Source organism: Apium graveolens, chromosome 5 (assembly GCF_009905375.1).
Source record: "Apium graveolens cultivar Ventura chromosome 5, ASM990537v1, whole genome shotgun sequence".
Classification (NCBI taxonomy): domain Eukaryota; kingdom Viridiplantae; phylum Streptophyta; class Magnoliopsida; order Apiales; family Apiaceae; genus Apium; species Apium graveolens.
Window position 1 is genome coordinate 226,385,154 of NC_133651.1, and position 15,805 is coordinate 226,400,958.

Here is a 15,805-nt window from a genome sequence, read left to right on the forward strand (position 1 = left end):
ATGTTCCCTTATGAAATGGTACCTAATGCTAATGTGCTTTGTCATTGAATGTTGAACTGGATTTGAGGAATTTTCATAGCAATAACACTTTGATTATCACAGTAAATGGGTATTTTAGAAAATTCTAACCCATAGTCCAGTAACTGATTCTTCATCCAAAGAATCTGTGCACAACAGCTTCCTGCAGCAATATATTCTACTTCTGCAGTTGATGTGGAAATTGATTTCTGTTTCTTGCTAAACCAAGAAACCGATTTGCCTCCAAGAAATTGGCAGCTTCCACTAGTGCTTTTCCTGTCTATTTTGCATCCTGCAAAATCTGTATCTGACTAACCTATTAGCTTAAAATCTGATTTCCTAGGATACCACAATCCTAGATCAGCTGTACCCTTGAGGTACTTGAAAATTCTTTTCACATCTATTAGATGAGGTTCTCTTGTATCATCCTGAAATCTTGCACAAAGACAGGTAGCATACATTATATCAGGTCTACTTGCAGTTAAATAGAGTAAAGAGCCAATCATACCTCTATAGTTAGTAATATCTACCGATGCTCCAGTATCTTTATCTAACTTGGTTGCAGTGGCCATGGGAGTGGATGCAGTTGAACAGTCTTGCATTCCAAATTTCTTCAGTAAATTTCTGGTGTACTTGGATTGATTTATGAAAGTGCTTTCTTCATTTTGCTTGACTTGAAGTCCCAGAAAATAGCTAAGTTCTCCCATCATACTCATTTGATATCATGACTGCATTAGTTTTGCAAACCTTTCACAGAGTTTGGCATTTGTAGAACCAAAGATGATATCATCAACATATATCTGTACCAAAAGTAAGTCATTTCCATGATTGAGGTAGAATAGAGTTTTTTCAACTTTCTCAGAATCAGCATTTAAAATTGGAGAATTATCAGTAGATGGCTGAGTTGCTGTAGGAGCTTCCAAATAATGAATAGTAGGAATGCGCAGCCTATTGATGTCAATTTCAGGACTTAAGCCTGAATCTTCAACTGTAACATTTTCATGAAGAGGAGAGACAGGAGGTGTAAGCACTGTATCCTGAACAGTGTCTTTTGGTTCTGGAAGGGCTTCAATGATAATTGGCTCTTTTGAGATCAGAGATTCCTGATCCCCTTCCTCAGCTTCTTCAATATCTTCTGATGGAGGCTTAGCCAAATGCCTCTTAGCCCTCATTTTCTTTAATCTCCTTTCTAGTGAAGGAGTTGCTTGAACATCAGAACTAGCAGTTCTCCTTCTCTTCAAAGTATCAGAACTTTGAGCTTCAACATTTATCTATGGGGTTGACCCTGTAGCTTTTGTTTCTTTCTGAAAAACCAGAGTTTCAGCTTTAACAGTCATAGGTTTCGATGCATGAGCCTGTACTTGTTCTTCTTCACTATCAGACTCATCCCTGAGAATCATTTTTCTTCTGTTTTGTGGAGGTTGAGGAACAAACTTTGCCCTCTTAGGCTTGGAAGATGAAGGTCTGATTATATGTGCTGATGGTTGGTGTTGTGAAGATTGAGCTGGTGGTTGGAAGTAAGTTCTGATTGTTGGTTGAGTTGGTTGAGGTTGAGTGGTGGTTGGTTGTGTAGATGCTGATGGAGGTTGGGATGGTTAGACATCAGGATATATGGTAGAATATGTGGCTGGATCAGAGTTTACCAAAAACCGTTTGACAGAAGTAGGAATCTGGAGGGGTCTCAAAATAGTCTTCTTATTATCAGTAGATAATAAGTCAGTAAAGGCTCTCTTAGCAAGCTTAAATGGTTCAATTAACTATGTTAGGTCACACAATACTATAGAAGGGGGTTGAATATAGTGTTTCATACAATCAAATCGATTTAGAACACAAGTAACAGAAAATAGATGTATTCGATATAATAAACTATGTTACAATGGAACTGTTCTCTCTCAGTGATGAACAAATATCACGAGAGCTGCTAGGTTACAATGTATGATCTTCTCGATAATGATAACACCTATAGTGTAAACCTATGTCTGTGTTTATATAGTAAATAGTTACAAGATAACTTCTAATTGATATGGAATATAATTCTGTCTCCTAAAATATATCAATCAGATATCTTATATAATTCTTCTAGTCCTCTAACTCTTTCCTTGCATATCTTCTTCTGTATTAGTCTCGATCTTCTACTGTTAATCAGCTTCCTTCCTTAACTGTACGTCCTCCCGTACTTAAGTTCTAATATGACCTTAAGTCCTGATATGACAATAAGTCCTGACTTCCAGTAAGTACCGATTCCAGTAAGAACTGATATTTCCTGTTTTTTTAAATAGAAAACTAAACATGAAACATATTAGACATGACATCTCAAATATATCCAACAATCTCCCCGAACTTGTAAATATGCAAGAATATACAAGTTAATAGATTTGATGATTTCAAAAACATTTAAGTTCAAATACAATAAGAGTTTAATAAGACTATCAATTACAACTTACAGAATTTCCAGCTTTACCAACTTCACTGGATCAATCTGAATCCATAATGAATCTTAACAAAATCTTTCACCAGCTTATCTTCAACTTTCCTCAGAACTTCAACTAACTGTGCTTTGACTTACATCAGTTCTTCTTTTTTACTATCACCAATCTGATAAATGGCTGTTATGAGAGCTTGAATGGATGTTCTTTCAAGTCCATCACCAAGTCTGATAACTTTAGGATGTGAAGAGTTTTCATTATAACATAAGCATCTTCCTTTCAGAATAACTTCCACCTTAGCAGAATTCTTCAGCATATGAATTTCTCTTCCATCATCTTCAGTAATCATTGGACTGTAATGAAAAGTCTTTGTACCAGAGATTCTGAGTAGATCTCTTATAGCCTTCAAAATGTATTCTGACCATCTTCTTGTAACATTAGATTTTACTTCCAAAAGATAGTGAATATATTGAAGTTCTCTGACAGACTTCTTTAGTACATCAGTATCAGCTAGTCTGTAAGTTAATCCATCATAGAGAAATAAAATTAATTTCTCCTTTAGATTTTCCTTATCATGAGCATCTATCATGATTTGAGCAAACAACACCTTGTCAATGTGCTTTTGTTTGATTTGTTCATATGGTTTGTCTGTCAACATGAAAGGATCTCTTAGATTAACCTCTACTCCTGTTTGAATCTTCTCTTCGTCAGAACCTAATCCAGCTCTATCTCTAGGTTGCTTGGCTCTCAACCCAAATGTAGCGAGTTGATTAATCATGAGATTGGATTTTGGTTCAACTGAAGTAGCTTTCTTCCATAACAACTTCTTCTTATCAGCAATTGTCATTTTATTCAAATCAACTTGAACATTGTCAGTAGTTGATGTCTTGGTAGCTTGATCAGAATTTGCTATTTCTTCTATAACTTGTTGTCCTTCATCCTGAACAACTTGAGCAGTGTCAGAGGTTGTTTTAGATTCTTCAATTATCTTTCTTCTTTTCAGAATTTGAACAGTTTCATCTTCAACAAGATTATCATCAGTTACTTGAACCATTTTGCACACTGGTTTCATCAGAACTTGAGAAATTTTCATTTTCGGTGACTTGGTTGGTTCATTAACTTTTCCTTTCCCTTTGTCTTTGGGATTACTCTTAGTATGTGATCTAGTCTTGAACTTTGAAATTTCAGAACTTGACTTTTCCTTGATCACAATGCCTTTTTCCTTAGGCCTTGGAGGTTTCTTTGCATCAGAAGCTTTAGACTTAAGATTTGTCTTTTCAGTTGCAAATCTAGCTTCTTCCTCCTTGAGAACTTCTAAATCCATCCCTGGATTGTGTTTCAGAAATAATCTTCTTGCTATCTCCTCATCAAGTGTCTGGATTTTAGGATCTTTGTAATAAACAGTAGTCTGCTTCCCTTTTAGCTTCAGAGTTTGCATAAACTTCTGAGAGTCTTTTGATCCTGACTGAATTAGAATATCAGAACTTGACATCAGACTTTGTTTATCAGCACTTGACGTCAGACTTTGAGCATTCACAGTATCAGAACTTGACTTGTTCTGTATAGAAGATTTTCCTTGAACTTTTCTTTGACCTCTGCTCTTTTCAGAGTTTCCCTGGTCATCACCTTTATCATCCTCCTTCTTCAGTACTTGAGTAGGTGAGCATTTGGACTTAACTACCTTCTCCCCCTTTTTGGCATCATCAGGAAGTAAGAGAGAGAGAGAGAAGAAGTTCAACTGAAGATTGGATTTCATCCAATTGTGCTTTCTGAGAAGCTTGATTAACCAGAACCTCAACAATTTGGGCTTGTTTCACCTCTTGAACCTTCTCAATGGCTTCAATTTTCTCAATAGTAGGTCTGACATACCTATTCTTGTCAAGCTTGAGCTGTAGATCTAGCTTGTCAGCTTGTTCCTTGAGTGTATCAACCTTAGCATGAGTAATAGAATGTAGACCATGAAGACTTCTTGTACTCATAGCTGTAACCTTGAGTTTAGTCTTGAAATTAGAATTTGATAATAACTCATCAGCTTTTGATACATGCTCTTTCAGAATTTTGGTGCATGGAATAAAATCTGATTTATTCCACTTCTTGGTCCACTCAACTCCCCTGTGAGTTTTTTCCCAAGGTACAGGAGTATCCTGTCTAACAAATTTCTTCACCAAAGCTTCCTTTCCCAGAATAGGAACTGGAGTTTCAACAAAAATACTGTCTCCAGAACTTGAGAAAGTTTCATCATTTTATGACAGTACAAGAGTGTGTGATGTAACTGGAGATTCAAGAATAACATCATCTAAATTCTGATCATCAGAATTTATCTCCAGAGCTGGTCTCTTTGATGTAGATGGTATCTCAACATCTAAGATTGGAGATTTGACTGTAGATGGCTGAGCTTCAGTAGTTGGAGCTTCCAGATAAAGAACTTGAGGTATATTTAAATTGTGAATATCTATCTCAGAGTTGTCAGTTTGTTCTTTAACATCATCTGTAGCTTTTATTGGAGAGTCAGGAGGGTTAACCACTGTATCAGTAGCAGTGTCTTTGGCTTGAGCTGGAGAAATCAGAGCTTCAATAATGATTGGTTCTTGTGAGATCAGAGATTCCTGATCCCCTTCCTCTGCTTCTTCATTATCTTCTGATGAAGATTTAGCCAAATACCTCCTAGCCTTCATTTTCTTCAATCTCTTTGCCAAAGAAGGAGTTGCTGTTGCAGCAGCAGAATTTACAGATTTCCTTTTCAAAGTATCAGAACTTTGAGCTGCTGTTTCTTTCTGAGAAGTAACATTCTCAGCTTCATTTATCACAGGTTCTGATGCAGGAACCTGTGCTTTAACTATTTTATCCTCACTATCAGATTCATCTCTGAGGATCATCTTCCTTCTCTTTTGTGAAGATTGAGGAACAGACTTTGTCCTCTTAGAAGGTTTGGAAGATGAAGGTCTGATGGTAGATTTTGGTTGTGGTTCAGAAGTTTGAGGTGTTTGTGTGGTGGTGGTAGGTGCTGATGGTTGAGGATCGGATGGTTGAACATCAGGATATAATGCAGTATAAGTAACTGGATCATAGGTTATTAAGGCCTGTTTGACAGATAAGGGAACTCGGAGGGGTCTTAACACAGCCTTCTTATTATCAGTAGATAATAAGTCATTAAAAGCTCTTTTGGCTAGTCTAAAAAATGGAATTAATTCACTAGCAGATTGGGGTTTATCATTATAACAAAAACTATAAATAAGCTGACAGAATCTAGAAAAATAGATAATATTCCTATCTTTTGTCATCCTATCCCCAATAAAACCTAAAATAGCACTAGCATAATCAAAATCAGTTTGATTAATGAGAGCATACCCGATTTGTTGACTGAGTATGGGATTGCATCGAAATTGGAACATTTGTTTGCAAAAACCTTTGTAATGCAGTCAAAGAAGAAACTCCATTCCCTCCTAATGTTGGATCTCTTCAACTGTCCCATCTTTGCCAATGTCTTTTCATACCCCAGATTGGCCATTAGATTTTGAAGAACTGGCTCCTCAACAGTTGAATAAACATAGTTCTCAGGCAGCCGCAGTGCTTGTCGAACCGTGGCCAATGTCACTACATGTTCATCATCCCCTGTTGTAAAGATAATACTTGGGGACCCTTGAGCAACTCCATCATCATAGATTCCACTTCTCCAAAACTCCAGTACTTGGATTCCAGAGACTGCGTCAGGTTGGGTCAGAGCGTACCCAATATCAGAATTAGCAAGAAGGTCCTGAATGAAGTGAAGTTCCTATGGAGCTTCAGCCTTGCTAAGAATAGATGAGTAGTTGTTGGGAAAAACTTAGCTCCGTTAAAAATCACGTCTTTTGGTGCCAACTCTGTAAGAAATTAAGTGAGAAAGAGAGAGTGTTTGTAAGGTATTTGATAAAAGTCCTGTAAGAAAATGCTTCAGAGAATATTAGAGAGAGAGAGAGAATAAGAGAGATTAAAAATTGAAAAGTAAATAAAATATTAGAAAATCTTTTAACTCTCATATATATACTCTCTCCACTCAACAGTTATCGTTTTGAAGCATGGGATACACTTTACACCTTGAAACATGTGAACAGTCAGAAAATGGTTAGAACATGAGTTAATAGGCACGTCAAATAAGCAATAATTATCGTGCACATGCAGTTTTTCAGGACCAACACGTTAACCACTAACCCATAATGATTATGATTATTTTTATTTTACCCAAATATATTCTGATTTTAATATGATTGTTTCAGATTTTAGCACAAATAAGTCAAGTAAAGAAAAATGCCACGTAAGCATCAAGGATTTCATCAGGATTTAATATCAGAACTTCACTTATATCAGATTTTACCAGTCATCATAATTTGGCTTCTATATTCAATAAGTGAATGTTTGTTCCTGTAATTCTTCGTACAAAGACTGACTTGTTTTCTTCAGAGTTTAATCATCAGAACTTCCATCAGAACTTGTCCTCAAAATTTATGCACATGACACTTAACTGTTTGTCAAAAAAAACTTAATCACCACAGTAATTTTCATCATTCATATGGAGTAAAAGTGTGTGCATTCAGCAGAATATCAGATAAAGATTAAAGTCTGATAAACTTCAGTACATCTTAGAAATAAGGAATAACTCAGAAAAGTACTTAAAATCTTTCATCAATCATGAAGTCTACTATAGAACAAATTTATGCATGAGTCCACCTCAACTGTTTGTGCTCATTTTATGCATCTTTTAAAATTCCTTTTTATAGTGGCTTCTCAGTGTAAGTGAGTCACGACTGCTTATCAGAACTTATGCTGTTGTCAGAGTATTTCTCCAGTAATCATAGAATGTGAAAGGTCACCAAGAAAATTTATTTTCTTTTCTAATGCATATTACTTAATACCAGCTTGGGTCTTCCCTTCCACATATTTACTCTAGATCTCAAAGGAGTACCTGACTTTTATTCTTTTCTTTTCTTTTCTTTTGATAAGTGAGGCTTATCAGCATGTAGTTCATCCTTAAGATTTACTGACATCAGAATTTGACAGATAAGAAACAAGAATTTAGTTTGTGACTTAGTAATAAGATACACAAAGTAAACTTGACTAAGCTCAATATCAGAATTTGCTTGTGTTAATGAGTTTCCACATGAACAATTAATTCAAACATGGGATTTCTAGTATGTTAAAGACTACTAGGTCAGCATCTAGCACAATTATCCTCATTGGATTGAATAGTCACAGAACATTCAAAACACTCATCAGAGTTTATAAATCCTCATCAGATAATAATCAGCATTTAATAAATTTTTAAATTAAGCACAGATAACATAGAGATAATATAATATGTAAATACTGATCATAAAGTATGATCCATGAGAACAAAAAATAAGTAGATTTAGAGAAAGAACCTGAAACCATTCCAAGTTCAATTACCAATCTTATAAAAGTAGTTTCACATAATGGTTTTGTGAAGATATCTGCTAGCTGTTATTCTGTTGAAACAAAACGCAATTCTACTGTACCTTCATCCACATGTTCCCTTATGAAGTGGTACCTTATGCTGATGTGATTTGTCATTGAGTGTTGAACTGGATTACCTGTCATAGCAATAGCACTTTGATTATCACAGTAAATAGGGATTTTAGGAAATTATAACCCATAATCCAGTAACTGATTCTTCATCTAAAGAATTTGTGCACAACAGCTTCCTACAATAATATATTCTGCTTCTGCAGTTGATGTGGAAATTGACTTCTATTTCTTGCTAAACCAAGAAACCAAACTGCCTCCAAGAAATTGGCAGCTTCCACTAGTGCTTTTCCTGTCTATTTTGCATCCTGCAAAATCTGCATCTGAGTAACCTATTAGCTTAAAATCTGATTCCCTAGGATACCACAATCCTAAATCAGCTGTACCCTTGAGGTACTTGAAAATTCTTTTCACAGCTATTAAGTGAGGTTCTCTTGGATCAGCCTGAAATCTTGCACAAAGACAGGTAGCATACATGACATCAGGTCTACTTACAATTAAATAGAGTAAAGAGCCAATCATACCTCTGTAGTTAGTAATATCTACTGATTTACCAGTATCCTTATCTAACATGGTTGCAGTGGCCATGGGAGTGGATGCAGTTGAACAATCTTGCATTCCAAATTTCTTCAGTAAATTTCTAGTGTACTTGGATTGACAGATAAATGTGCCTTCTTCATTTTGCTTGACTTGAAGGCCCAGAAAATAGCTGAGTTCTCCCATCATACTCATTTGATATCTTGACTGCATTAGCTTTGCAAACTTCTCACAGAGTTTGGCATTTGTAGAACCAAATATGATATCATCAACATATATCTGTTCCAAAAGTAAGTCATTTTCATGGTTGAGGTAGAATAAAGTCTTGTCAATTGTGCCTCAGAGAAATTCACTTTCCAGAAGGAATTGAGCTAAAGTCTCATACCATGCTCTTGGAGCTTGCTTAAGGCCATAAAGTGCTTTGTCAAGCCCGTAGACATGATTGGGAAATTTAGGATCTACAAAGCCTGGAGATTGTTCAATATATACCTCTTCTTCCAATTCTCCATTGAGAAAAGCACTTTTCACATCCATTTGAAAGACTTTGAACTTTTTATGAGCAGCATAAGCCAAAAAGATCCTTATGGCTTCTAATCTTGCAACTGGTGCAAATTTTTCATCATAATCAATACCCTCCTGTTGAGAGTAGCCTTTTACAACCAGCCTTACTTTATTCCTTGTAATTTTTCCATCACTGTCAATTTTGTTTCTGAACACCCATTTTGTGCCCACAACAGATCTGTTCTTCGGTCTTGGCACTAGGGTCCAGACTTTATTTCTTTCAAATTCATTTAACTCTTCCTGCATTGCTTGTACCCAATCAGCATCTTGAAGAACTTCTTCCACTTTCTTTGGTTCAATCTGAGATAGAAAGGAATGATAGAGACATTCATTTGAAGTTGCAGTTCTAGTTCTAACACCTGCTTCAGGATCTCCAATGATTAAATCAGGTGTGTGTGCTTTAGTCCACTTCCTTGCAGATGGAAGTTGATCTCTAGAACTGGATCCTCCCCCATGATTCATGTTGTCTCCATCAGCATTTTCTGATGCTCCCCCTGTAGTTATGCTCTCTGAGACTTCAGAATTTGAGTTTGATTTTTCAGGAGTTGAAGAATCAGAGCTTCCAAAATTATCAGAACTTGGCTCATCAGAACTAGATGAATCTGAACTTGAAGAGCCAATGACAGGTTCTGATGCTTCTCGAGAGTCTTGAGATGTGGTAGGATCTTCAGCTTGCTCCCCCTGGACAGGTGCATTTTCCTTTGGAGTTTTTACCACAGTTTCAAGGACATTAGAACTTAAACTGTCAGAACTTATAGGATCAGGATTTAAGTCATCAGAATTTATAGAATCGGAATTTAAATCTTCATTCTCAAATCTCAGCTGATCATGATCATTGAAATCTTCAAGTCTAGTAATTTTCTTATCATCAAAAGAGACATTGATAGATTCCATGACAATCCTTGTTCTTAAATTGTAGAATCTGAAGGCTTTTGTGGAAAGTGGATATTCAACAAAAATTCCTTCATCGGCTTTTAGATCAAATTTTGACAGCTGCTTAGGATGAGTCTTAAGAATAAAACACTTACAACCAAATACATGAAAGTATTTCAGATTTGGCTTCTTTTTCTTCACCATCTCATAGGTGTTTTTCCATGCTCGTTTATGAGTGTAGCATTCTGTGTAAAACAAGCAGTCTGCACAGCTTCAGCCTAAAAAAAGGTTGGCAGCTTTGCTTCATTAAGCATTGTTCATGCAGCTTCAATGAGAGTCCCGTTCTTTCTTTCTACAACTCCATTTTGCTATGGAGTTCCAGGTGCAGAAAATTCATGTTTGATTCCATGCTCTTTTCAGAACTCTTCCATTATCGAATTCTTGAACTCAGTGCCATTATCACTCCTTATAATTTTAACAAAATCTTTGATCAATTTATCCAGATGTCTGACATGATCAGTTAGAGTACATGCAGTTTCATTCTTCTTGTGCGAGAAGTACACCCAAGTGTACCTTATGAACTCATCCACTATAACCATAGCATATTTATTCTTTGCAATAGACATGACATTGAGTGGACCAAATAGATCAACATGCAGTAGGTAATAAGGCTCAAGAATTGATGACTCAGTTTTGCTCTTAAAAGAAGATTTTCTTTATTTTTCCTTTTGACATGAATCACAAAGGCCATCAGGAGCAAAACTGACTTTGGCAGTCCTCTCACAAGATCTTTCTTTACAAGCTCATTTATATTGTTGAAATTTAAATGAGAGAGTTTCTTGTGCCAATTCCAGCTTTCTTCAATTGATGCTCTACTCAACAGACAGATTGCAGAACCATCAGTACTTGTTGAAAGATTGGCTTCATAAATATTACCATGCCTGTAACCTTCCAGAACTACTTTGCCTGTAGAATTGCTTATAACTTACAGTGTTCTTCAAAGAAATCCACATGATAACCTCTATCACAGATTTCACTTATACTCAACAGATTGTGTTTAAGTCCTGAGATAAGAGCTACTGTGTCAATGATGACATTCCCAAGATTGATCTTGCCATATCCTAGAGTTTTTCCCATATTTCCATCTTCGTAAAAAACTCATGGACCAGCTTTCTCCACAAAGTCTGATAGCAGGGCTTTATTTCCAGTCATATGTCCTGAACATCCATTATCCAGAACTAGGATGTTCTTCCTGTTGCCCTGCAATCACAAAGACCACTAATGGTTAGTTTTAAGGACCCAGACTTACTTGGATCCTTTGTCCTTATTAAGTTTGTTAGCATTTGCAGCGTATTTAACATCAGAGTTTATGCTAACATTTTTCTTATCAGATTTTACAGTATCAGACTTTGAATCATACTTTACACTAGAAGGAATTAAAGTAACTTTCTTCAAAGAAGGTTTTATCTGATAATAATCATAGTACAAACTATGATATTCCTTACAAGTATAAATGGACTGCCATATACTACCACAATGAAAACAAGGATTTTGTGTCTTAAACCTAACAGACTGACTCTTAACTCTTGACTTAGGAGGTAAAGAGTTTATATTCTTATTCTTCCTGCAAAAAGAAGCAAGATGGTTAGAGTTTCCACACTTATAACATTTCTTTCTAGGAGCATTAGGAACAGGCATATAATTATTACTTTTATTCACACCTTCCTTTCCATTCCTATTTTTCCTAACTTCTTTTACCTTGTTCACACTGCTAATCTCTTTCAGCTTATGTTTAAGCTGCTTCTTTGTCATTAAGCCTATGTTAACTTCAGCTGGTTTATCATGTTTTAATTCGTCAGAAGTTGACTCTGTCTCAACCTCTGTCTCAATATCTTTCATCTTTTCAGAATCAGACTTTACAATTTTAGCTACAAATTTAACAGGATTTACCTTTGGCTTAACAGTTTGTTTAACAACAATTGGCTCAATTTGTTCAGTTCCTGTTTAACTTTTGTCATCTCCATAACCTAAGCCCTCTTTCCAGTTTCCACTACTTAGCAAATTTTGAGTTGCTCTGCCAGAGTTAGTCCAAGTCCTGATGATAGGGATAAATAAATCCTTATTGTATAAATTGCATTAATTGTACAAGGTATGGGCTCCTAGGCCCAATAAGAAGATGTATGACATTCAGACCAGAAAGGTTAACATGTCGATCAGGCCTGATGGAACAGATCAGGCCTGATGGAACAAAGAAGGCCCAAAAACCCTGATTATTTATTAATTTCGTAATTAATAAATAAGGGAGAAAAACAGCTATTAAGATAAATCCTAGTGAGGATATAAACCCTTGTAGATTGGCCTCCAAGGAACCTCATGGGATAAGGAATCAGCTTCCTACTCCCTAGGACTCCTAAGTCTATCCTAATTCAGAGACTTGACCACCAAGTCTCCTATACCAAGTCCAATTCAAGGACTCCCACATCTATATAAGGGGTCTCACCCCATAGATCAGAACTACGTTTTTTGACTTGATCCTTAGCAATCAGCAAGGTACGTAGGCATCTTGTTAAAGCAGATTGAGTCACGAAATACAAGAGCAGTCAAAATCGAGCCTTAAAGCTCACGTTCCTTATTATTAGATACAACAATTATATATATTAGTTTTAATCCATAACATTTGGCGCCGTCTGTGGGAAAGCACAATAACAACCATGGCGAGAACACGGAGAACAACTAGTGCTCTGGAGGAAGGAACACCATCGGGAACAACCCAGATGATTTCGTCCACCGTGGAGATACGTCCCCCATTCGACTTATGCATCTACTCAGGTGGAAACCCAGATAGGGGCAACTTAACCTCAGCCACAAGGGACGACTCCCCCGACTATTCAAGGTACGAATCCTCAAGTTTAACAAGTACATATACCTGTGAATTCTCGACCCGTCGGATATGAATATTCAACTGTTGTTACTACTAACCCCCTTTATGGGATGCCCCTTCCCCCCGAGGTTGGAGGAAGTGGATATGTTGGACGAAGTGAAGCACGAGGGCAATCGCCCCCCTATATAAGAGGTTTGGCTCCTATCCCCGAGGATCTGGAATTTTCTGGTCCTTACACTGAGAGAGACTCTGAATCTTTGGATGATGAAGTGGCCCCAAGAAGGAGGCGTCGTGGCAAAGAGCCAATGGCCGATGGAAGACAACGCCCTCAAAGCACCCGAGGGGCGAATCCCCAAGAAGTGCAGGAAATGATCAGGGTTCATGAGGCTGAGATCCAAAGGCTGAGGCGTGACTTGGAGGCTCACCAGACCCCAGATACCTCCTAGGGGGAGAAATCCTCCTCCTATCATAGACCTGGATGGTCCGGTACGAAGAAGGGCTGTCGTCCCAAGAACTGATCCAAGCAATCTCCTTCCCCTTGGAGATCCTGATGATCCAACTCCACCTTTCACAGAAGAGATAATGAATGCCCATATCTCAAGGAAATTCAAGATGCCCACTATCAAAGCCTATGATGGCACGGGAGACCCCGCTAATCATGTTAGGACATTCTCTAATGCACTGCTGCTGCAACCCGTGAATGATGCTATAAAGTGTCGGGCCTTCCCTCAAACCCTGTCGGGTATGGCTCAAAGATGGTACAGTCGCTTGCCCCCAAACTCTATTGGATCGTTCAGAGAGTTAAATCAGGCTTTTATTAAGCAGTTCATCAGTGGGAGAGTCCATGAGAAAAGTTCAGCATCTCTTATGAGTATTGTGCAGGGAGCTAAGGAATCTTTGAGAGATTACCTGAATCGTTTTACAAAGGAGGCTTTAAAAGTCTCAGACCTTGATGATAAGGTAACCATGATAGCATTGCAACAAGGAACTAGGGATGAGTTTTTCAAGATGTCCTTGGCCAAACGTCCCCCTGAAAGCATGTTGCAGCTCCAAGAGAGGGCAGAGAAGTATATCAAGGTTGAAGAAAACATGAGGAAGACCGTAGTAAGTAATGAGCCCACTGGAGGCAAGAAGCGAAAAACTGATCTGGAGTATATCGCTAAGGACAAGTATCCTAGAACCGAACAAAACCCTGATTCAACCCCCAAGAAGGGAGGACCTGGACAAAAGTTCACCGAATACGCTAAGCTGAATGCTCCTAGAAGCTAAATCTTGATAGAAATCGAGAAGGATCGAGATATTCGTTGGCCTAAGCCCTTGAAGGCTGATCCTGCCAAGCTAGATAAGAGCAAGTATTGCAGATTCCACAAAGATGTTGGCCATGACACCGATGAGTGTAGGCAATTAAAAGACGCAATTGAGTTTTTGATTCGAAAAGGAAGATTGAACAAGTATACTGGAGAAGGAGGGGACAGGAATAATAATGGAAGGAAGAACTTTGAAGATCGTAGGAGGGACCAAGACGATCAGGGGCGGAATCCCCAACCTAGAGGGCCGGTTATAAATGCAATTTTTGGAGGGCCGCGACCTCGAGGGCCTGTGATAAACACGATCTTTGGAGGTCCAACTGCTGCTGGATTGTCCAAGAATTCCAGAAAGGCATATACTAGAGAGGTTATACATATTGTTGGAGAAGCCCTGAAGAGGGCCAAGACAGAAGTAACATTGGCTTTTGATGATTCTGACCTAGAGGGTGTAAAGTTTCCTCATGACGAGCCGCTGGTCATAACACCAATAATAGGAAATAGCCCGGTTAAGAGGGTCCTTGTGGATAATGGTGCTTCTATGGATATATTGTTCCACGATGCCTTTCTAAGGATGGGGTATAACGACTCCCATTTGACACCAACCGACATGCCGATATATGAATTTGCTGGAGTAGAATGTCCTGTGGAAGGAATAATTAAATTGCCAACCACCATAGGTACGGAATCAAGGCAAGCAACGCAGATGTTGGATTTCGTGGTAGTAAAGGCTAGTTCAACTTATAATGCTATCATGGGGAGAACAGGGATACATGCCTTTAAGGCAGTCCCCTCTTCCTACCATTCAGTTATGAAGTTTCCCACCCGAAACGGGATTGGAGAAGAGAGAGGAGATCAAAAAATGGCTAGAAGCTGTTATGTGGCCTCTTTGAGGGCAGATGGAGTCGGAGGGCAGGTTCTTCCTATTGAGGATATGGATGTCCGAGAAAATGATGAGAAGAGAGGAAAGCCAACAGAAGAATTGATTTCGGTTCCTTTAGACCCCGAGAATCCTGAGAGGATGACTTTCATTGGAGCCACATTAGAGGAGCCCCTTAGAGGGAAGTTGGTGAAATTTTTGTAAGAAAATAGTGATGTATTTGCATGGTCAGCAGCTGATATGCCAGGCATAGACCCGGAGCTGATTACTCACAAGCTAAACGTGGATCCAAGCCGGAAGACAGTGAAACAAAAGAAAAGAAATTTTGCCCCGGAAAGACAAGAGGCTATAAAACAAGAAGTAGAAAAACTCTTAGAGGCTGGTTTCATTGAGGAGATTCAATTTCCGGAGTGGTTAGCAAACCCTGTAATGGTGAAGAAGGTTAATGGAAAGTGGAAGATGTGTATAGACTTCACTGATCTGAATGATGCATGCCCTAAAGACTGTTTCCATTGCCAAAGATTGATACTTTGATTGATACCACTGCTGGGCATGAGATGCTGAGTTTCATGGATGGATTTAGCGGATATAATCAGATTAAGATGCACAAGAATGACATTCCAAAGGTATCATTTATCACTGACTTTGGTGTTTATTGTTATCTTGTTATGGCATTTGGTCTTAAGAATGCAGGAGCCACCTATCAAAGGTTGGTAAATAAAATTTTTAAGGACCTTATTGGAAAGACTATGGAAGTCTATGTTGATGACATGTTAGTCAAAAGTCTAGTAAAGACTGATCATATAAC